The sequence below is a fragment of the Salmo salar genome, chromosome 11 (assembly GCF_965601325.2).
Source record: "Salmo salar chromosome 11, fSalSal1, whole genome shotgun sequence".
Taxonomy (NCBI): domain Eukaryota; kingdom Metazoa; phylum Chordata; class Actinopteri; order Salmoniformes; family Salmonidae; genus Salmo; species Salmo salar.
The window spans coordinates 104642600-104668686 of record NC_138301.1 but is presented as its reverse complement, the minus strand read 5'-3'; positions in this window follow the sequence as shown (position 1 = coordinate 104668686).

Below are 26087 nucleotides of genomic sequence, written 5' to 3'. Positions count from 1 at the left end.
AATCCATGGCACCAACTAAACAGACTTTTTGGGATATAAAGAAGGATTTTATCTAACAAAACGACTATTCATGTTGTAGCTAGGACCCTTGGGATTGCAAACAGAGAAAGATTTTCAAAAGTAATTGATTTATTTAATCGCTATTTGTGATTTTATGAAGCCTGTGCTGGTTAAAAATATGTTGATGTGGGGCGCCGTCCTCAAACAATCGCATGGTATGCTTTCGCTGTAAAGCCTATTGTAAATTGGACAATGCAGTTAGATTAATGAGAATTTAAGCATTTAAATGATATAAGATACTTGTATGTTCATAAATGTTTAATATTACAATTATTTATTTGAATTGCGCACCCTCCAATTTCACCGGATGTTGTCGACAGGTGTCCCGCTAGTGGGACGCCTAGCCTTCTAAATTAGTATCTAACCATTTTATAAATGGTATAATGGCGTGATGTAATTGCATTTTTCAACCCAGCTCCCCCCGTTGCCCCAAGATGATTGGCTTTGACCACTAACGTTTTGTTACACTGCATGCTATTTGTGCATCTAGAAGCCACAGGTGACTTTTCCCATAATGAAAACTCAAGGAATTTGTTTATCTATTTTGTTGTGCTGATGTTAAATTTGTATTGGTGTTTCGTGTCAGATGCACTCAGTTGTTACATGCAGGGTTCGGGAGTATCTGATTACAAAAAACCAAACTGTAATCTGTTACATTACCAGCAAACTATTGTAATCAGATTACAGATACTTTTGAAAAACTAGATGATTACCTCTAGCATCACTTTTTTCTATGACATTCAGATCAGCATTGAAAAAAGACGCAAGTTTAAGTTTTTCCACATGAAAGTCTGACCACAAGTCAGAGACCACGGGAAAAGGGCAAGAATATGCTTTTGTAGGCTACAGTCAAAGCTATGTCTTCAAATGGAGTGACTGCTGTTGGGATCCAAAGATTATCCAACTTGAATAAACACTTTGAGGTAAGGACAAAAGCAGTGTTGTAGCCTACATGGATATAACTTTTTATTGATATCTACATAGGGCATTCATGTGAATCACACTGCTGCATTACGGATTGTGGTTATTGTGGATGGCTGTTCACAATTGTATATGTGTATTTTAACCCAATAATGGTTGAATTGAAGAAGTTTGAGCTGCCTATCAATCATTGTTTTTGCGACAAGTGGACATCAAGTAAAAAAATTGTCTCTTTCAACAGCTGCATAGTGCGGATCCCAGCCTATGGAATAAAAGTTTGAGGGATTTCCTCCCTTCTTCTAAACTTCTCCATGGTATTGTGCTCCATACTGTTTCCTATTTCCTATAGGATTACAATTTTAAAAAATCCAATAGAAAATCCTATCAGATTTGGAAGACTATCCTATATGATTCCTATCAGATTTTGGAACCAGTCCTATTGGAGTCCTATAGTATTTTTTTCTCTCAAGATGAATCCTATAGGAGTCCAATAGGTCTGGTTCCAAAATCTGATAGGATTTGTGTATTGGAATCCTATAGGATAGAATCCCATAGGAGTTCAATAGGACTGGTTCCAAAATCTGATAGGATTTGTGTATTGGAATCCTATAGGATAGAATCCCATAGGAGTTCAATAGGACTGGTTCCGAAATCTGATAGAAAAATCCTATTTGATTATTGTATTGGAATCTTATAGGATACTATAAGATTTAATCATATAGGATAGAATCCCATAGGAGTCCAATAGAACTGGTTCCAAAATCTGATAACATAATGGAAAGGTAAATTGCTTTATTATCTAAATGTTGAAATTGAGTGGGCGACGGCGAGAAATAAAATGGTGCAGTTTGAGGCCATGTGGCGGAGAGTGATCCAGGCACCGGAGAGGAGGGTGTGAGCAGGTGGGTCCCCAAAAAAAGTAGTCCAATAGGATTCCAATAGGATTCTGATAGAGGTGAAACAAAATCCTATAGGATTGCGAGTATCATACAGGGTCCAATATGATTACTTTTGATTACCAATAGGAAAAAAATCTGCCCAATAGAATTCCAATAGGATTCTGATACAGGTGACACAAAATCCTATAGAACTGCAAGAATCCTATAGGATTCAATATGATTACTTTTTATTTCCAATAGGAAAAAAGGATTCCAATAGGATTCTGATAGAGGTGACACAAAATCCTATAGGACTGTAAGAATCCTATAGGATTCTATTGGAAAAATCACTAATCCTATAGGATTCTATTGGAAAAATCACTAATCCTATAGGATTTTTTGACTAGGGATGCCATTCCATGAGAGCAGCATTTGTTTTTCAACTCGAAGCAATGAGTTCAATCGGTCCTCCATGACAACAAAATAATCATAAACAACAGATTAGGCTTATAAGTCCTTAGTTGTGGGTCATGCTCAGGTTAAACAATTTGGCTACCGGTAATCTATATTTCCAAGTGCTATTCTTGAAGATCAAAGGGTATTCAATTAATTGGAATGAATGGAAATTTGACAAACGTTGTTTTTTAATGTAAAGATATAACCTAATCATATTATTTACTGTATTAAAGTAGAAGGCAATGGGTTAGAAGAAGCCTATATAACCAAACCATAAAGTAAAATGCAACATCTATTAATGGCCAGCTATGTAAACTTTAACATTGATTTATCCTGCAATAGCCTAGATGTATTTCAATTGGCAATATTTATTGTTGTCTTCTCCTAATGCCTATTAAGGGGAAAGTAATGTAAAAGTAACTGAAAGTAATCCGATTACGTTACTGAGTTTGGGTAATCCAAAAGTTACATTACTGTTATTGATTACAATTTTGGAGAGGTAAGTAGTAACTGTAACGAAATTCCATTTAGAAAGTAACCTACGCAACCCTGGGTACATCATTTGCAGCATGCATCATGAGCCAAGTCATGTAGCCTATCATTTTACTTCCCAAATTGGGCAGATTTGGCTTCGTTGTATCGCAGCCGAATACTCCCAGCAGCCTACCTACTAAAGGTTGCACCTGTCCATTACAATGTTGAAAAGCGCATGTCTCTAAATCTTTCAATAGTTATCCATATTCCCGGAGCTTCATCTTATTACTGTTTCAATTGCGGATTCGAGGCCGCAATTTATGGAAAATGTTATCACTTTGGAGATAACAATAGATGGCAAAGTCAAAGATACTGGTTTTCCCTAAATGGTTATGACAACTCCAGCTGCAGAACCAGCCATAGCCTAGCTCTTTTGAATACAGTGTAGTTAAAAAAACAGCAACAACAGATAACATTAGCTAGCTAGATAAGGTTAGCATGCTAGCTAGCTACACTGACAGCTGTCAGTGCCCTATTTGATGATGTTTCTCCACTCTACGTGGAAATCACCTTGATGTTCCTTCCCACCCCCAATTCGTGAATATGTATTTCTTGTGTCATTCTTCAGAGGTGGAACCTAAACAAGCATTTCGGCTCTAGAACACGAATTACGTCAGAATCCATTGGTCAGTGGATTACATCATTCTGATTACATTACAAGTTCCAGTGCATGGCGAGGGGTCATTTGAAGCAGAGCTGTGTGCTGGCTATAACTAATAGTATGACCCATACTGATGACAGCTCATTTTTCAGTTTTGATGAAAAAGTCTTGGTCTTATTGCTGGCCATAGCTCATACAACGGTTATTATGTCCAACAAACAGATGGTATTTTATAAAACAACGCTTGCTTGTTTTTTCATGTCGAATGATGTAAAACATATGGACAGGATTTGCAAGTGGGAAGTTTTGGTAACACTTTATTTTAAGGGTACCTAATAAACCATTTAGAAGGCATTTATAAATGGTGTGTTCACCATTTATTAATCATTACTCCTAGATTTGTAAATGTTAGTAAGCTAGTTATTCACATATTTATATACAGCACCAGTCAAAGGTTTGGACATTCCTACTCATTCAAGGGTTTTTCTTTATTTTTACTATTTTCTACATTGTAGAATAATAGTGAAGACATCAAAACTATAAAATAACACATACTGGTACTGTATATTTCCTTAAAGATCCTGTGTTGTGTGCTTATTCTTTTTCCAGGTAGTGGTACTAGGCATGCCCATCTTATTGTGAGAAATTAAACTGGTCACTCACAACATTTATAAAGTTTTTATAATGTATAAATAGGGCTCACTTTAGATTAGGGACTGCAAAAATACTTGACTAATGATTAGTAAATGGTTTATAAATGCGGGAGTAATGAGTAATAAATGGTGAACACAGAATTTATAAATTCATTTTTAATGGTTTATTAGATACCCTTAAAATAAAGTGTTGGCAAATATTTCTCTCATGTTCTTTTTGGGAGATTTGTTCATCAGAATGGTATCATCTGTCATTTTTCTGGTTTCAGTGCTCACTACTATCAGATCTCACCAGAAGATGTTGCTCTTGGTCCAAACACACAACTAACCAGCGCCTACAGTATATTCCGTCTGCCGGTTTTTCATGTAAAGGGGGAAATATGAAGAGAACATGAACATAGCCAGACATTCCCCTCTTCCTCTTCTTGCCCATTTATTGATCTTTAATTTTCTGAGGTTCATTGGCTACTGAGACTGCGGTTGTTTTTATGCTCCGTGTCAGAGGAGTGCTTAGAGAAATCAGAACTAATCCTGTGTGATTTCAGGTGAAAAGGGTTGTAATCGGCACAGCCAACTGTCTGTTTTTCAAACTGAGTGGAAACAGTAACAGAAAAACTGACACGAGACACTGGAGCTCTAACAGACTGTAAGAGGTCCATTTCCACAGCACCTTGAATGAAACTCCTCAAGGACCCCAGTGAGAAATAAATAAAGTGAAAAATAGATTATACCGTATACAGTATCCTAACAGTATTCCCTATACAGAGGGCAGAGGAGGATAGAGACACCATCTTAGCAGGGTATGTGTCTACAGCTGGGCCTCAAGGGAGGGGATGCTGCCAAGTGGACAAGCCCCCCCCAGTATCTGGAGAGTCTTGAGGATTATGGTGGTCATGATGGTGCTTAAATCTATGGGGTGCTGGGGGGATGGCTATGCTCTGACACACTTCCTCACCGCAGAACAGGAATCAGTCAAGGATATCCAACCGAACATCAGTCATGCATGGGGAACAGCCAGCGAGTAGAATGAGCTCGTTCATCCGTGCAGCTCCCGAGGGGGGTATGGGGAGATGGGGGATGAGGAGGATGGGGGAAGGAGGGGGATACTGGACAGACTACAAGTACACAGACAATACAACACACACCCAGAAGACTGCCATTATTTGAAGTGAATTTCACTGGGCCTCCAGAGTGGCGCAGCGGTCTAAGGCACTGCATTGCGTCCCTTGAGGCGTCACTACAGACCTGGGTTCGATCCCGGTCTGTGTTACAGCCGGCCGCGTCCGGGAGACCCAGGAGGTTGTGTACAATTGGCCCAGCGTCGTCCGGGTTAGGGGAGGGTTTGGCCGACAAGGATGTCCTTGCCCCATCGTGCTCTGGTGACCCCTGTGGCGGGCTGGGCGCATGCGCACTGCCACAGTCGCTAGTTAAGCGAGCAGTGTGTCAAGAAGCAGTGCGGCTGGTCATATAAGAAATTAGTGATCAGCAAAGAAGTAAAAAATACCTCTGTTTTAACAGCAGTTAAGCATTTGAATGTTTTTCTCCCATTCTTCCACTTTAAATCCCACTTTCTTGCTCTCTCTGCACTCCCCCCTTTCTGGCCCCCCTCTCTCTCTTGTCCCTCTGTTCATCCCCCTGGCCCTATCTCTGTCTCTCTCATTCCCCCTTCGCTCTCTGTCCCCCCTCTCTCTTTCTCATGCTCTCTCTCTTTACACCCCCCCTCTCATAAGTTGTATATTTTATTGTGTTGATGGTTTTCATGGGTATTGTGTATTTATGTAAGTCGTGTCAAATAATTCAGCATTAAGTGCTATTGATACTATGTAATGTTGAATTTGAAATAAACCTCTCTTTCTCTCTCTCTCTTTCTCTCTCCTCCCCAAGGACATTGCACAGCTGTGAATCCATTTGCTCCATGAGGGACCACCATCCTGTCTGCAGGACATAGAAGGCTCCGCTCCACAGCTGATCCATGGTGGAGGCACTATCATGGAGGCCAGCTGCAATAGCTTGCTTACAAACTTGTTTACATATCATAACAACAGATTTCATAGACACTGTATGTTGTCAAAGGAGGTCTTACCCATTTTTACAGTATGTATTATGACTTGGTAAAGTGCCCTTGGCTGTCTGAAATGCAAACTATTAAAACATTACAATCCCAAGATAAAGAACATACGCTGCGAGGAGGCTACTTGTTTACATTTCATTACCACATCCAACATCCCATATTCAGTGGGATGGTTATGCTGCATAGGGCCTCCCTCTCTCCCTTTATAACAACACCATGGTAGCTCTCTGACCCAACAGGGAGGAGAGTTAAACGAAAAAGAAGACACTGCTTTTAAGAGGGAAATTCAGCCATAAATGAGAGAGGGTGTGAACACAGAGGTACCCTGACGAGGAGGAGAGTCAGAGAGTTCACAGTAGCAGTTATAGCCTCAATCCAGGCAATAATGATTCAACACTGATTGGGGCCCAAGTCTCAGGCTGCAAAATAATTGGGGAAATGTTGTATAGCAAGAAAGCAAACAAACAACAAACTTTGAACCATTTGTCATCTTCTGTTTCGATCTTCTTTCAAAATAAATACAGTGGGCCCTGAGGGACCAATAAAAACTGCACAAAGAGAGACACTCTGTGAGAAACCCAAGCACATTAAAGAGATTTTCTGGAAGTTTCGTATAATTTCAGCCAGTAGTTTTGAAAGTACAGATCAAGAGCCAAAACGGCTCCCCATCACGTCATTGTTCTCGAGCCTCTAGCGTGTGCCCAAAGAGAGTAAAAAAACTCTATGGTGTTCCTGTGGTGTGCGTATGTTGTTCTCACCCCATGCAACCTCATTGGACAACACTGGGCCGACCTGATCCCCGCCTCCCACTTTAACCTTGCAACCTCATTGGACATTATTCCACTTGCCAATCAACATTGTCCATCACGTTTGATTGTTGCAGGTCAGTTCCTGACTTTCCGTAGTTGAAAGTATGGTCTCTTCAGACTAGTACGGCAAACAAGCAAGTGAATGTGATTATGTATTTTTATACACTGGAAAAGTTATAGTTATATGTTTGCATTACATTTCCTATTCCTTGAAAGTTGTGTATTGATTATATGTAGCATTTGCCTACATGATGAATGATGATCGCTGGAAATCAATTGCAGTGTTGGATTATTACCCCATACCTGTATAAAAACAAATATGGCTGTCTATCAATAATGACAAAACACCTGGCACTGACAACTTGGATTTAAAATGACTGAGGAAGACTATATAGCCACTCCTATTTGCCATCTCCTAAATCTAAGCCTACAGGAAAGTGTGTGCCCTCAGGCTTAGTTGGGAATCAAAAGTCATTCCACTACCCAAGAATAGCAAAGCAGCCTTTACCGGTTCAAACAGCCGTTCAGTCAGCCTGTTACCGAGCCTCAGTAAACCTTTGGAAAAAATGGTGTTTGACCAGATACAATACTATTTCACAGTAAACAAAATAACAACAGACTTTCAGCATGCTTATAGGGAAAGGCATTAAACATGTAGTACACTGACACAAATGACTGATGACTGGCTGAAATAAATTGATAATAAGAAGATCGTGGGAGCTGTTTTGTTAGTCTTTAGGGCAGCTTTTGACATTTTCAGTGCTGCTGAAAAAACGTATGTGTTATGGCTTTACATCCTTTGCCATATCGGGGATTGAGAGCTAGCTCTCTAACAGAATAAAGAGGGTTTTCTAACGTAAACCAGGTAGAGGGTGGTATACCTCAAGGCAGTTGTCTTGGCCCATTATGGTTTTCTATTTTTACTAATGACCTACCACTAGCCTTGACTAAAGCCGGTGTAGCCTGATGACTCCAGATTATGCACATCAGCTGCCACAGCAAGTAAAATCATTGCAACCCTTAACGAAGAGCTTCAGTCTTAGAATGGGTGGCTAGTAATAAGCTAGTCCTATATATACAGTATATATATATATATATATATATATATATATATATATATATATATATATATATATATATATATATATATATATATATATATATATATAAAAACTATAGGCATTGTATTTTGGACAAATCATTTGCTTAATCCTAAACCTCCCATACATGTTGCAATGAATAATGTGGCTACTGAGCAAGTCGATGAGAATGAATTGCTTGGTGTAACCCTGGATTGTAAACTGACATGGTCAAAACATATTGATGCAATGGTTGGTAAGATGGGGAGAGATCTGTCCCATTGCCAATTTTAGCATGTAAATCTTGGTGGGGCAAAAAAAAATAAAGTGGGATGCATGCCAGCAAAGCCACGACTAGACACAACACAACACTAAACAATACATTAATTCCACTATAACGGTGACAAACAGTGCCCACAAAAAGCTGTCTCAACATCTTACCACCGCTACACCTGGCTTTCAGCAGAGCCTTTCTGTCAGCGAAAGAGTTAATTCAGCCTCATTTACTGTCTTTCAAAAAAACATAGTTGACATGGCTGACTTGCTTAAACAAATGTGGTTTCTAATGACAATTGAGATGTCCAAACTATGGCACAAGGGGATAACAAGCAGATAAGAGGAAATCCTTAATTTCAAATAAAACATTAATGAGCGAGCTAGGACGGACGTAGTCAATATAACTATTTGTTTAGCACTATTGAAATGTACAGCGACAGAATTCAGAACATGGGCCATTCTTACAGTGTTCTCCTTGTACACCAAGTCAGAACTGTTGGATAAATAAATAAAGGGGGCATATAAGCAGACAATGAATGCTCTTACAATATTTGATGATTACATTTCTAAAAAACAGGTTATATGCTACATGTGCACCACCAAGTCAGAACATTAGGCAAAATTAAGAGGGATAAATTGACCAAATTATTAGGGTGAAGCACATGGGCTACACATCATACACTTAGTATTACTGTCTTAGCTACTGTATACATATCCCCCTGGAGTTTGGAGCTGCCTTACTCAAGAAAACAAAACACCATTCTCAACGTCAACAGTGAAGAGGTGACTCCGGGATGCTGGCCTTCTAGGCAGAGTTCCTCTGTCCAGTGTCTGTGCTCTTGTGCCCATCTTAATCTTTTCTTTTTATTGGCCAATCTGAGATATGGCTTTTTCTTTGCAACTCTGCCTAGAAGGCCAGCATCCCAGAGTCGCCTCTTCAATGTTGACGTTGAGACTGGTGTTTTGTGGGTACTATTTAATGAAGCTGCCAGTTGAGGACTTGTGAGGCGTCTGTCACTCTAATGTACTTGTCCTCTTGCGCAGTTGTGCACCGGGGCCTCCCACTCCTCTTTCTATTCTGGTTAGAGCTAGTTTGTGCTGTACTGTGAAGGGAGTTGTACGACATCTTCAGTTTCTTGGCAATTTCTTGCATGGAATAGTCTTCCTTTCTCAGAACAAGAATAGACTGACGAGTTTCAGAAGAAAGTTCTTTGTTTCTGGCCATTTTGAGTCTGTAATCGAACCCACAAATGCTGATGCTCCAGATACTCAACTAGTCTAAAGAAGGCCCGTTTTATTGCTTCTTTAATCACAACAACAGTTTTCAGCTGTGCTAACATAATTGCAAAAGGGTTTTCTAGTGATCAACTAGCCTTTTAAAATGATAAACTTGGATTAGCTAACACAACGTACCATTGGAACACATGAGTGATGGTTGCTGATAATGGGCCTCAAGTCCTACAGGCCCTAGTTTTATCACACCTGGACTACTGCCCAGTTATATGGTCAAGTGCTGCAAATAAGGACATAGGCAAATTACAGTTGGTCCAGAAGAGAGCAGCAGGGCTGGCCCTTAAATGTACACAGAGGGCTAATATCAAGAACATGCATGTCAATCTCTCCTGGCTCAAAGTAGAAGAGAGATTGACTGCATCTTTGTGACAGGTATTTATATGTTGAAAGCACCAAACTAACTGTCTGTTTTGCAATTAGCTAGTACAAAGCTTAGATACCCATACATTTTTAAATTTTTATTTTTACCTTTATTTAACTAGGCAAGTCAGTTAAGAACAAATTCTTATTTTCAATGACAGCCTAGGAACAGTGGGTTAACTGCCTTGTTCAGGGGCAGAACAACAGATTTTTACCTTGTCAGCTCGGGGATTCGATCTTGCAAACTTTTGGTTACAAGTCCAACACTCTAACTGCTAGGCTACATACCCCAGAAGACATTCAACCAGTGGTCTCCTCACAGTCCCCAAGTCCAGAACAGTGTGGGAAATGCAGAGTAGTACATGGAACTCTCTTCCACATCAGGTAACTCAAGCTAGCAGTAAAATCAGATAAAAAAATGGATAAAACAACCTCACGGCACACCCAGATTGTAAAGAGAGACACACACACATACACACTCACACACACACACTCTAACTCATTGTAATATTGTATTTTTTTTTTATTGTAGTATTGTAAAATGCATATCGTAACATTTGTAATAATAGAGTATGATGTATTGTTCTATTATGATGTCATTGTTCTATTATGATGTCATTGTTTTATTCCTGTGTGGACTGCTTGGCAGCGGCTAATGGGGATCCGAATAAATAAAATACAAATAATGTGTGAATGTTTATAAGCACAAAAGGTGGACACATGGAATTATTTTATTTGGAGGGATGGTTGACACAACAAAAAGGTAGACCCATAATTTCTTGTCTAAAAAGTGGGTGAAAGTTTGCTCCAGTATGCATTTCTCGAGCGCGTCAATATTGTCGTGATTGGCGAACAGGACAAATGAATGGACACATGCCTAGAAAAAACCCTACAGCCTATTGTGCAATTAGTGGACGCTGCTGAGGGGAGGACGGCTCATAATAATGGCTGGAACGGAAACCATGTGTTTGGTGTATTTGATACCATTCCACTGATTCTGCTCCAGCCATTGTCACGAGCCCATCTTCCCCAATTAAGGTGCCACCAACCTCCTGTGTGTGCAATATATTCCAAAATTCACCTGCAACACCATTTAGGAGCGAAAGATTGTCAGTACAGTGTTTCTAATCAGATTGACAATTATGTTCTAAATGTATTTGTATGGCTACAACGCCATCTTTAGCACACAAAATGTTCTAGTTTGCAGAGAAATGCATTAAAAGAGACAAATTACACTACTACCGAGGTCTAATAGATAATTCAACTTCTAATTGTGGATGTTTTCTAACTTATGATGCATGGATTTGATTGATGTATTCAGTATTTTCACTGTTATCAAAGTAACTAATGGTGAGCGCATGCAGCCACTCAGAGTGCGCATTTACTACATGACAGGAACGAGTTTGTAGATCTCATGAACTAAATGATGGCAGGTTAGAATGTTAAGATTCTTTGCCTTTTCCTGCTGAGAAAGGACTGTAGATGGATTTGTTATGCATGTCTGAGCCATACATTGTAAACTGACATGGTCAAAACATATTGATGCAACGGGAGGTTTAAACAATAAGAAGGTTGTTTTCATTCCTCTGGAGTACGTCTTTAACAGTGTGAATGAAGAGAGGGAGAGAAGCACTTTCAACTCCTAAACTTTAAAAAGTGATTTAACATTATCTCATCTGATTGAGCTCAGCTTCTTGCCCTTCTGGCCAGCTTGAGGTCCATGGACTGGGCTTAATCTTCCATTCTCAGTGTGGAAGAATAGGTTTGGCTCTGAGTACTTGAGGGGGAAAGATTAACTGTGCTAGTTATCCAATCAGCAGAGCTTCCTCTCCTCTCCTGGCTCTCCAACACCACAGGAACATATTCACACCACCAGCCTTTAATCTCAACTACTTTGTAAGACTTTAAATATGTCATGTTCTGCATTTGATACTACCAAGCCACCCCACCACCTTAAAGATGACACGATTGCTGTTACGTGATTCCGCTCAATAAATCCGAAAGGGCAAATCTGGGTCAGTACATCTTTGTCTCCCACATACATTTGCAGTCTTCCGGGGGGGGGGGGGGGGGACGACCTCTTTCTTTAGGTTTACAGTTGTAGGGGTGAAGCCGGTGAATAAGTTCTCTCTAAGTTCTTGCAAGTTCATGAGGAAACATGAAAAGACATAATGAAATAGTGATTGATTGTAAGGACCATGTAAAATAGAGGCAAAGGTACATGTTTTCTGAAGTCAACTGCTGCCGATTACCTAGATACAGGTTCAACAGATACTATGTAATATGTCTAATTATAAACTGGGTGGTTTGAGCCATGAATGCTGATTGGCTGACAGCCGTGGTATATCAGACCATATGAGAAAACATGTATTTTTACTGCTCTAATTACGTTGGTAAGCAGTTTATAACAGCAATAAGGCACATTAGGGGTTTGTGGTATATGACCAATATACTACGGCTAAGGGCTGTATCCCGGCACTCCGCATTGCGTTGTGCATAAGAACAGCTCTTAGCCGTGGTATATCGGCCATATACCACACCACCACGGGCTTTATTGTTTAAATATAAATAATAATTTTAGATGCTATCAAAATGTTATTTTGGAAGGGTAGGCGTCAGAGATGAGTGAGAACTACTACATTACAGAACTAGTTAGCCATTATTTCCAGTGGTGGAAAAAGTACCCAATTGCCATACTTGAGTAAAAGTATAGATACCTTAATAGAAAGTTACTCAAGTAAAAGTGAAAATCACACAGTAAAATACTACTTGAGTAAAAGTAAAAAAGTATTTGGTTTTAAATATACTTAAGTATCAAGAGTAAATGTAATTGATAAAATATACGTAAGTATCAAAATTAAAAGTATAAATAATTTTAAATTCCTTATATTAAGCAAAGCAAACGGCACCATTTTCTTGTTTTTAAAATGTACGGATAGCCATGGGCCCACTCCAACACTCAGACATCACTTACAAAAGATGCATTTGTGTTTAGTGAGTCTGCCAGACCGTAGGCAGTAGGGATGCCCATGTATTCTCTTGATAAGTGTGTATATTTCAAAATATTCCTGTTCTGCTAAGCATTCAAAATGTACTTTGGGTTGTCGGGAAAAATATATGGAGTAAAAAGTACAATATTTCTTTAAGAATGTAGTGAAGTAAAAGTAAAAGTTGTCAAAAATATAAATAGTAAAGTAAAGTACAGATACCCCCAAAAATGACTTAAGTAGTGCTTTAAAGTATTTATACTAAAGTACTTTACACCACTGATTATTTCACTTTGGAAATAAAATACCCCTTCAATGGGTCCGTAGACTGGCAAAATATTATCCATCAATTACACATTCATTACATATTTTTTTCATCATAATCATGAGCTTTGAAGCTGCTAGGCTGTATTGACAAGCAGGCTGAATCTTCCTGACACATGACAAAATAAGCTCCTCTGTGGAATTAGTCATTTGCTTTGGGTGGAACATTGGCTTGCTGCTGGGAAGACTGTCATTATGAGGCTTTACAGATACATCTGACATATTTTCTGTTACACAAGTTCATATGGATTTTAAGTTATCTATATTATTGTGCCTTAGGCTGGATTCAATCCATATTGCAGAAGTATCGCAGAAGGTCCACGTTATAGCTTGATTGAAATTTAAATGCAATGACAATTTAAATTGCTGAATATGTATGCCCAAACGGAAATGGCCTTTCCATTTTCACGTGGATCTACTACGGTACTTCCAAGATACGGATGAATCCAGCCCTGTCCGCATTACTTGATATGGATTGCTGACCGACTAATTGTCATAATTTTACATTTGAGTCATTTAGCAGATCCTCTTATCCAGAGTAATTTACAGGAGCATTTAGGGTTAAGTGCCTTGCTCAATGGCTCAGCGGCATATTTTTCACTTAGTTGGCTGGTGGATTCGAACCAGCAACCTTTCAGTTATTGGCTTCACGCTCTTAAAAGCTAGGCTACCTGCCACCCTGATTTGTTTTAACGCATTTGTTAAGGTGTAGATTAACAAGCTAATCCGTTTGCTGTGTCTTAACAGGCTTAACCGATGATTGTGTACATATGGTTTCAGATGAAGACTCAAAATTACATTAGACCAAATGACTGTATAACAAAACTGAAATATGAACAAACACAAAATGATAGATGACTCTATATTCAGTAAAGTATGTTGCTACAAGTTATAAAGACTTTGATGCATGAATAAAACATGGAACATTGACTTCTGTCATGAAAAGCTGCATTGGAGGAACTGTGCTGAAATCACTCCCTGGGAAAATGACATGGGTGGAGCTGTCTATGGTGCTGAAACACACTAAACTATCCCAACTGTTAATAATGAGGAAAAAAACAAAATGCAGAATTGTAGTGCAACTACTGCGCTGTTCGATATCATCAGATCTAATACGTATACTGGCTATGTCTGCAATTTACCTATCAGAGTAAACATTATATTATATGTACACTACCGGTCAAAAGTTTTAGAACAGCTACTCATTCAAGGGTTTTTCTTTATTTTTACTATTTTCTACATTGTACAAAAATAGTGAAGACATCAAAACTATAAAATAAAACATATGGAATCATGTAGTAACCAAAAAAGTGTTAAACAAATCAAAATATATTTTATATTTGAGATTCTTCAAAGAAACCACCCTTTGCCTTGATGACAGCTTTGCACACACTTGGCATCTCTCAACCAGCTTCATGAGGTAGTCACCTGGAATGCATATCAATTAACAGGTGTGCCTTCTTAAAAGTTAATTTGTCGAATTTCTTTCCTTCTTAATGCGTTTGAGCCAATCAGTCAGGTTGTGACAAGGTAGGGGTGGTATACAGAAGATAGCCCTATTTGGTAAAAGTCCAAGTCCATATTATGGCAAGAACAGCTCAAATAAGTAAAGAGAAATGACAGCCCATCATTACTTTAAAACATGAAGGTCAGTCAATACGGAACATGTCAAGAACTTTGAAAGTTTCTTCAAGTGCAGTCGCAAAAACCATCAAGCGCTATGATGAAACTGGCTCTCATGAGGACTGCCACAGGAATTAGAAGACCCAGAGTTACCTCTGCTGCAGAGGATAAGTTCATTAGAGTTTCCAGCCTCAGAAATTACAGCCCAAATAAATGCTTCACAGATTTCAAGTAACAGACACATCAGTGGAGACTAACCCCCCTTTGCCTTGATGCCAGCTTTTCACAATCTTAGCATTCTCTCAACCAGCTTCACATGGAATGCTTTTCCAACAGTCTTGAAGGAGTTCCCACATATGCTGAGCACTTGTTGGGTGCTTTTTCTTCACTCTGCGCTCTGACTCATTCCAAACCATCTCAATTTGGTTGAGGTCGGGGGAATATGAATGCCAGGTCATCTGATATAGCACTACATCACTCTCCTTCCTGGTAAAATAGCCCTTACACAGCCTGGAGGTGTGTTGGGTCATTGTCCTGTTGAAAAACAAATAAAAACACACTAACCTCAAACCAGATGGGATGGCGTATCACTGCAGAATGTTGTGGTAGCCATGCTGGTTAAGTGTGCCTTGAATTCTAAATAAATACTAAATACTTCTAAATTCTAAATACTGACAGTGTCACCAGCAAAGCACCCCCACACCATCACACCACCTCCTCCATGCTTCATGGTGGGAACCACACATGCGGAGATCATCCATTCACTCACTCTGTGTCTCACAAAGACATGGAGGTTGGAACCAAAAATCTCCAATTTGGACTCCAGAACAAAGGACAAATTTCCATCTGTCTAATGTCCATTGCTTGTGTTTCTTAGCCCAAGCAAGGCCTGATTCACACAGTCTCCTCTGAACAGTTGATGTTGAGATGTGTCTGTTACTTGAACTCTGTGAAGCATTTACTTCGGCTGCAATTTCTGAGGCTGGAAACTCTAATGAACTTATCCTCTGCAGCAGAGGTAACTCTGGGTCTTCCAATTCCTGTGGCAGGCCTCATGAGAGCCAGTTTCATCATAGTGCTTGATGGTTTTTGCGACTGCACTTGAAGAAACGTTCAAAGTTCTTGAAATGTTCCGTATTGACTGACCTTCATGTCTTAAAGTAATGATGGACTGTTGTTTCTCTTTGCTTATTTGAGCTGTTCTTGCCATAATATGGACTTGGACTTTTACCAAATAGGGCAATCTTCTGTATACCAACCCTACCTTGTCACAACACAACACAACTGATTGGCTCAAACGCATTAAGAGGGAAAGAAATTCTACAAATTAACTTTTAAGAAGGCACACTTGTTAATTGATATGCATTCCAGGTGACTACCTCATGAAGCTGGTTGAGAAAATGCCAACAGTATGCAAAGCTGGCAAAGGGTGGCTACTTTGTAGAATCTCAAATCTAAAATATATTTTGATTTGTTTAACACTTTTTTGGTTACTACATGATTCCATATGTGTTATTTTATAGTTGTGATATTTTCACTATTATGTAGAAAATAGTAAAAATAAAGAAAAACTCTTGAATGAGTAGGGGTTCTAAAACTTTTGACTGGTAGTGTATGTACTCCACACAGTTTCTGTAACGTAATTGAAGTAATTCTTAAGAATGAATCATAGTTCATGGAACCACAGTAATTCAGCATGGAACTAAAATCTTCTGTATGAACAAAGCACTTTGTGATTCAGATAATGCATCACCCATATCTCACAGCATGAGGGTATTGTTAAAGGGGTTCATGTTTCCCTGTGATCTTGAGCCGGAGGAAATATAAACAGGAAATAGTGGGAAGAAGTCTGGAGAGAAAATAGAGCACAGGAAAATAGACTACATAGAGGATTAGAGGGAATCTTTCACCTGCAGCTAGCAATATTAATTCCACACTCTTAGAAAAAAGGATTCTGAAAGGGTCCTTCAGCTGTCTCTATAGGAGCACCCTTTTTTCGTTCCAGGTAGAACCATTTTGGGTTCCATGTAGAACCCTCTGTATAAAGGAACCAAAATGGTTCTACCTGGAACCAAAAAGGATTCTTCAAAGGGTTCTCCTATGGGGACAGCCAAATAACCCTTTTAGGTTCTAGATAGCACTTTTTTTTGGAGTGCAGTGACATTAGGCCATAATCTCTATTCACCAGGGGTTTTCATTAACGTAGAACGAATGTTGAATGGTGAGCACGTAGTCATATCCAAAAGCATGCTAGGAAACAAATCTGTCTTGAGTGAAATGTTGCCATGGCAAACGAGGAGCACAAGGGTGGGGGCTGGATAACATCATTGCTCTGAGGTTACAGAAAACCTCACTGCTACTAATATATTAATGGAACCAGTTAGACGTTGACTGGCGCTTCATCAGAAGGGCTGCGGGGTGAAGTGTTGTGGCTGGTGGACAACATAGAGCAGGGTTTCCATTAGCTGCCTGCCTGGCCCAGCCAAAACACCAGCATGACTTGGGATTGCTTCATGGTGTTTACTGTTCATTATAAACTGGGTGGGTCGATCCCTGAATGCTGATTGGCTGACAGCCGTGTTATATCAGACCATATACCACGGGTATGACAAAACATGTATTTTTACTGCTCTAATTACGTTGGTAACCAGTTTATAATAGCAATAAGGCACCTTGGCGGTTTGTGATATATGGCCAACATACTATGGCTAAGGGCTGTGACCAGGTACTCTGTGTTGCATTGTGCCTAAGAGCAGCCCTTAGCCGTGGTATATTGGCCATATACCACACCTCCTTGGGCCTTATTGCTTAAATATGCTATGATGATACTGAGTATCCAATCTAGAAAACAAAACTGAAGAACTTGCTCACTTGCCTATTGTATATGTCAAAATCCAAGGGAGAACTTTTCAACCTAAAATATGTAGACAACACAGCTGTACAATCTGAATATTCAAAATACAATGCATGTAACTCCGGTATAAATGATTCGGGAGACAGACGCAGGAATGCGTAATAGTTTTTTTTTATTAAGCCCCAAATTACGGCATTCTGTGTAAAGGCACGGGGATGAAGACCAAACAAACATGTACACAAAACACAGGGTTGAAACCCAAACAAAAGAGCGAGGAGTACCTCAAATAAATACACACGCACACAATGATTAACACACGGGACGAGACCCGTAATCATCTGTACAATCCACAATGGCACAACAGCCCAAAACACACAGCACAGGTACTCACACGCACCAACGGACATAGTAACAATAATTGACAGCACCATGGTGAACAAAGGGCACATATATACAAATACAATCAGTGGGAATAGGGGCCAGATGTGCGCAATGAAAGTTCCAGAGGGATCCATGACAATGCACTTAAAACCCATTGTGCATATTGTTCCAAATCTAGGATAAGGAGGGGTATTCTGATGAGTCTATTGCAAACGACATCAGCAGCCAGGCAATGTGCGTCAGTCAGGGCAGTTAACATCAGCCCCCACACTCCCATTTGGCACAGATACCAAATTTGATTGGAAGCTTGTTAGCAAAATATATTACACCATCCTGGTTCTTTTCCCAATCCTGTCATTGGGAATTCTGACTGGCAGTTCTATTTTTAGGGGCCTCCCAGAGTTGGCACAGTGAAAACTGGTTCAGATGGCGCAACAGTCTCTGTCGCCCAATCAAATTAGAGGATTTCTTCAGTGGGTGAAGAGACTGACGCCATGAAGACCACTGCATTATCTCCCTTCCTAGTCTCATAAAGAAAAATCGATTATCTACAACCAAGGAAAAGAAACGACAAGTGGACATTTTCCTTTTTGCTCATACTCACTTTTTTTCTTTCAACATGGTACCCTCATTTCCATTGTCCATGTGGCAGAGGGTCTTGTGTTGCCCATGTGCTGCCCATGATAGAGGACGTAAGTGTTAGGCAATGTCCCAACAGCACGTCCACCAGCAGAATATATTATTCTTGTCAGGACCTGGCTCCCAGTTCAGTAAACATTGGCTTTTACATTGTTGTTTTAGAGTGTTGGAGGGCTGTATGCTGGTCTATGACTATTAACCCAAACGTATGATTACTGTTGGAGAAATCGTTTACATTTAGATGTAAACACATTAATCTCAGAATATTCCTGGAGGAGTGAGGATTAACCTGTAATTCAGTTTCTGTCAATGGGTCTGAGCAACAGAATGAAGCCTATTTCATCACTGCTGCAGAAGTATTGGCCCTAGAGATTGGCCAATGGCCACATACAAAATCTGGAAATGACATACTGGATTTGATATCAATACAACAACCATCTAAAATAGCCTTCCTGGGATATAGTTTGGTTGTCATAGCAGTATGCAAAATATTATTTTAAACACCTGTAGTATAGTGGACAGAAAAAGATCTACAATGCATTATAAGGGACAACTATGTTTCAGTTTTTGTCAGATAGCAGAGGTTATTTTTGTAAATGTGCTTAATCATACTGAGTGGTCAGGCCTCTAAGTCCTCTAAACTTTTAACTCTCCTGACGTCCAGTCTCTCTACGGCTGAGTGCAAGTCAATAACACACACCCCAAAACAACAGACAGACAACGCTACTTCCCGGCAGTGGAGTCTCCAGTTATATAAGGTACTTTGTCTTGCAGGTGATTGCATGCAGTTACTGATTGTATCATTTAAGTAGAAATAAAACCGAAATGTGAGCCAAAGCAACCTTGGAAGACTCTGCAAAGAACCTCCCATTTGAGGGCAGCAGCAGGGCAGCAGCCGCTATGGAGAGAGTGGAATTCCTGTCTGGTCATTAGGAGAGAGAGAGAGAGGGTGGGAAGAGAGACTAAATGGATTCAACAATGTCTTGCACACTGAATGAAAATCATGGCAGCTCCAAAGACATCCAAAAAATGACCACACTTACAAAAATCTATTGTTAGTGATGACATGATCTGCCTGCTGTGCTGCCTCTCATCCCATTCCCCCTGAGGTCACCATTCAGCCAAATGTCTCATTACCTCTGCCTTGCCGCACAGATGCTCCATCTCACGCCCCTAGCCCAGGGGCTAGAACTATCAGTCATCTTTAGGCAGGTCAGCACAAAAAACAATATATCATTTATTTAATCAACATATTTATCAACTATTTGTTGACTATTGATATGAATGAGATGTAATCTTTCTGTTGCAAGCAGTAAGTCATTTCAGAATTCAATAGTTTTAATGAGAGTAGCAGTGACAATATGTCACACCCATATTGCCAAACAATTATTAGATCAATCAAATATACCAAACATATGGGGACGGCCAGCTGGTATCCCAGTTTTCTAAACTATCATAACAAAATGAACCAGAATAACTATTTCACATATAGCAGTGATCATTTCTGACTTGATTGACATAAAATGTTAGAATTGATGTCATGGTGACCCATCGGACCTGTCTGTTCTGTTGTTCTGGCCCATATTTGGACATGCCAGTACACCATGAGGTTGGCATGGGGTGGCTGGGCAGAGTGAACGTGACAAGCATCGTGTCTATGAAACATTACCATGGCAACTGCTCCCGCCACTAATGATGACTCATATTGGAAGCATGACTTTTTCCACACTGATATTGCACATATTCTTTTAAACCGCAGTGATGGAGCATATTATAAGCATCCTCTAGTACAGTTAGAAAGAAATACTCCACTACAAATTTCCAAGAGAAAAGAGTGGAACAGGAAGAAAATACCAAATACAGTGAAAGAGTGCCCATCCTTTGTTGTGCCTGATCGAAATGCTGACATAATCAAAATGACACCATTACAGAAGAGGGGATTTTTACCATTGCAGAAGGGTGGGTTGAGAGGGGACATAAACGTGCATATTTCTTCAGATAATAAGGTTTGGTTGAATCATGGCACTGGCTGAATTGTCCAGCTGACTGGTCTTTATGAATGAATGAATGAATGAACTTAATGACAGCTATATATTAGCTCTACTCAAGGTGGCTGATAAACAATGTGGATCTCTGAACCTATTCAGGTGTCACACATTCTTACAGTGTGGCTTGATAAGGTGCCTGATGAAGTCCAGACTTTCAGTTCGATAAGGCAGAAGTGGAGGGTTAGATCAGGATGGCCAGACAATAGGTATGTTCTACAGATGTAGGATCTTAATTTGATCACCTTGTTGCAGGAGAACTTTCCTGCAATTCAGGACATTTAAAATGTGTATTTGAGGTTTAAAAAGGCTTCTGTAATTTCCACTTTTACATTTCTTCAATTACGGAAAATGTATCAACCTCTACTAAAATGTCCATTAATTATAATCCACATAATAATTCACATTTCCTGTTTCTGCAGGATTATTTCCCTGCTGTATCAAACTGGCTCAAATTTAGATCCTACATCTGTACCATATGGGCTGGTAATGAGCCCCTATAGACAGCAGATTTTTAGACAGCGCTTTAGCAGCTCCGCTGCTAAAACAGAGCCGATGTTCTGCTTCAACATTTGTATTTCCTTTCCGGCAAATAGCTGTATAAATTTTACCATAGCCCCTTTCATATAACTTGTTAATATGCTAATAGATGAATATTTAATACATTGATGTGATCTTTCAGATAGAGCAGAGTAAGTCTGGTGTGTTTGTGAGTTCCATGTAATCTGAATTCTGGCCTTTAATTAGAATCCATGTTTGAAGAGTCTGAAAGAATAATCACACATACTGGCTGTGAAAATGAATCCAAAACATGCTGACTTTCCACACATTTTAAGTAATTGCATTAAAAAGTACACATTATGCAGGATCACTTGCTGTCCAAGGAAATGCATACTTTTTACATTTTAAATATGGCATATGATAATTCTAACAAATTAATTCCCATTAACCAGAGACATTTTCAAAATGTTAAACGATATTCACAATAACATGATAATGAGGTTCTAAGTAAAATAGATTTAAGGGGAATAACTGTGGTTTAAACTTTTTCACCAAACTGATGCTGTATGTTTAAATGTCATTTATTGTTGATAGAAAGGTGCAACAGACCCATCAAACAATATTATCCCACATAATGTTCTTAGTGTAGAGTTTAGGTTCTGAATGTTTTTTTCCCATTAAGAGAGCAGCCTGCAACGTATAATGTGTTTTGGGGTTGTATCCATCATTTTGGGGCCCTCCCACTGCCAAACAACAAAATGTGGGCACTATGGTCTGGCACAATGGTTGGGATACTATGAAACAATATGACAAGCTTGGAAAGGTTGAAATTGGAAAGCAAATCAAAGATGGTGGACTTTGGCTGCTGTCCTTGTTTGGTTCCTACACAGAGGGCTTGTGGCATAATCTTCTAATATACTCACAATTAATTTACAGATGCTATCTTAATTTGATCATTCTGCTGTCACAGAGAATGTTCCTGCACCACAGGAAATGTAAATGAGGCTTTATTTTTCTCTCACTAGATCTCACAACAAAACTATAGCCTATTATAGCGTATTAAAAAGTATTTCCAGTTAGAAATTATATATATTTTCAGTAATCAAATCCTCCTGCTGCAGCATTATTTTACTCCTGCTTCAAAACTGGTCAAATTAAGATCTTACATCTGTACAGTACTATGATTACTTTTATATACAATCATCAGGATCTTTTAATAAACAGTAGTATTCAGAAGAGACTCCTACTTAACTTGCATAGCTGAGAATAGGAGTAAACATACACTATGGCTCAACCCAGGTGTGGATATCTAACTTGACATTTAACTTTTGCATGGTGTCAGCTCCTGAGGGGACCTTTAAACCTTTTCGGATTAGTTCACCGGTCATCCTACCAGAATCTCTGAGGCATTCACACATATCTGTTTGCTCCCGTGCTCATCCGTTCGTCTAATGCATTTTTAAAAAGGACCAGCCTCCATCAATGGGGCAGTATTCCCCTAGCTTGCGCCGGCTACTGCAGCAGTGCAGTCTGGGAAAACTGCTCAGGATTCGGATCAGGCAACCTATGTCCTTTAGGCATGATAGACTTTCACATCGTTCTGCTTGGTGCATCTCCTACCGTCACTTATCGCCTGAGCTGTTGCAAGGGCATGTACCTTGAGTACAGCAACAAATAATCAAGAGAGAAAAAAAGTAGCTAGGCAGAACATTTCTGAAAGTACTATGTACAGTTGAAGTCGGAAGTTTACATACACTTGGGTTGGAGTCATTAAAACTTGTTTTTCAACAACTCCACAAATGTCTTGTTAACAAACTATAGTTTTGGCAAGTCGGTTAGGACATCTATTTTGTGCATGACACAAGTAATTTTTCCAACAACTGTTCACAGACAAATTATTTCACTTATAATTCACTGTATCACAATCCCAGTGGATCAGAAGTTTACATACACTAAGTTGATTGTACATTTAAACAGCTTGGAAAATTCTAGAAAATGATGTCATGGCTTTAGAAGCTTCTGATAGGCTAATTGACATAATTTGACTCAATTGGAGGTGTACCTGTGGATGTATTTCAAGGCCTACCTTCAAACTCAGTGCCTCTTTGCTTGACATCATGGGAAAATCAAAAGAAATCAGCCAAGACCTCATAATTTTTTTTTAGACCTCCACAAGTCTGGTTCATCCTTGGGAGCAATTTCCAAACGCCTAAAGGTACCACGTTCATCTGTACAAACAATAGTACGCAAGTATAAACACCATGGGACCACGCAGCCGCCATACCGCTCAGGAAGGAGACACATTCTGTCTCCTAGAGATGAACGTACTGTGGTGCGAAAAGTGCAAATCAATCCCAGAACAACAGCAAAGGACCTTGTGAAGATGCTGGAGGAAACAGGTACAAAAGTATCTATATCCACATTAAAACGAGTCCTATATTGACATAACCTAAAAGGCCGCTCAGCAAGGAAGAAGCCACTGCTCCAAAACCGCCATAAAAAAGCCAGACTACGGTTTGCAACTGTACATGGGAACAAAGATCGCAGTTTTTGGAGAAATGTCCTCTGGTCTGATGAAAGAAAAATATAACTGTTTGGCCATAATGACCATTGTTATGTTTGGAGGAAAAAGGGGGATGCTTGCAAGCCGAAGAACACCATCCCAACCGTGAAGCACGGGGGTGGCAGCATCATGTTGTGGGGGTGCTTTGCTGCAGGAGGGACTGGTGCACTTCACAAAATAGATGGCACCATGAGGAAGGAAAATTATGTGTATATATTTAAGCAACATCTCAAGACATCAGTCAGGAAGTTAAAGCTTGGTCGCAAATGGGTCTTCCAAATGAACAATGACCTCATGCATACTTCCAAAGTTGTGGCAAAATGGCTTAAGGACAAGAAAGTCAAGGTATTGGAGTGGCTATCACAAATCCCTGACCTTAATTCTATAGAAGATTTGTGGGCAGAACTGAAAAAGCGTGTGCGAGCAAGGAGGCCTACAAACCTGACTCAGTCACACCAACTCTGTCATGAGGAATGGGCCAAAATTCACCCAACTTATTGTTGGAAGCTTGTGGAAGGCTACCCGAAACGTTTGACCCAAGTTAAACAATTTAAAGGCAATGCTGTCAAATACGAATTGAGTGTATGTAAAGTTCTGACCCTCTGGGAATGTGATGAAAGAAATAAAAGCTGAAATAAATAATTCTCTCTACTATTATTCTGACATTTCACATTCTTAAAATAAAGTGGTGATCCTAACTGATCTAAGACAGGGAATGTTTAGTTGGATTAAATGTCAGGAATTGTAAAAAAAACTGAGTTTAAATGTATTTGGCTAAGGTGTATGTAACCTTCCGACTTCAACTGTAGATGAGGGGCTGGATTCAATCTGTATCGCTGAAGTATAGTGGAAGATCCGCATTAGAGCTCGATTTAAATTTAAAGGCAACGTTCCCACATTTGCAGAGACTGCATTCACGGTAAACACTGCATCAGTGCATTCGGAAAGTATTCAGACCTCTTGAGTTTTTCCCACATTTGGTTACGTTACAGCATAATTCTAAAATGGATAAAAAAAAAATATTTTCCTCATCAATCTACACACAATACCCCACAATGAGATCGCGACAACAGGCTGTTAGAAATGTTAGCAAATTTATACAAACCAGTTTCTCCTTTGTCATTATGTGGTATTGTATGTAGATTGATGAGGAATATATATATATTTTTTAATCCATTTTAGAACAAGGCTGTAACGTAACAAAATGTGGAAAAGATCAAGTGGTCTGAATATTTTCCGAATACACTGTATGTCGGCTCAATCGAAAATGACCTTGAAATTTTAATCCAACCCGAGATTCCAGTTCAAGCTGTAGTTCTTCAGTTCCTCGCCTCTGAGTCTGCACATTGAGAGTTCTCTATACTTCTAACCCCCAGAATGACCCCAACAAAGTATATAAGGTTGGTTTATAAGCAGTTCTGGGACTATTCAGCCTTGGTGATTGTTTATTGGCGGTTGGTAGGCAGTCAGGCGAACAGTACACTGACTCCCACACCTCTCCTTAGTCTCTCAAAGAGAGCTGCCACCCACCTCAGCCACCCAATTCCACAGTCTTGGCCCAGTTTCCAGACTGCAGTAGGGAGAGCTAGGCCCTCCCTGTGAGCACAGAGAATATACTGACAAAACAATATTTCCCAAGGTTAACTTTTTCTCTCCCTCCTCAATCTGAGTTTCAAAAGCTGGTGCAAAACACAGAAAATGATAAATCTGTCCTTGGTCTTTGGATTCCGTGGTTGTCACTCAACACACAGGAAATAACGTGTGTATTTACTCTGTTTTCCCTTAACAAAATAAACCCCAGCATTTAGAAACATGGGAAACAACATGTTGCATATTAGTCCTAACAGTAAGAGATTGGTTTGTTATCTTTTAAAAGAATGAAACAAACACTTGTTCTCAGTTGAGGCTGAAGTTTATCTGAATGAGTCACATCTCTAGCCTTGTTTATACCTGGTTCTAACATGCGTCCTTTGTCTTGATCATGTCCACTTTCTGGTTATGGCCTCAATTTTAGACAGGTATAGACAATTAAAAGACGCATTAAGATCTGATTGGGATCAGATCTTTCTGACCACCTCCGGAGGTATTAGACAGATCTGGACAGCGAAACGATTTTAAATCAGCATTGTCCCGCCCTCAAAAAACGATTGACAGGTGACACCATTGACTTATATCATCA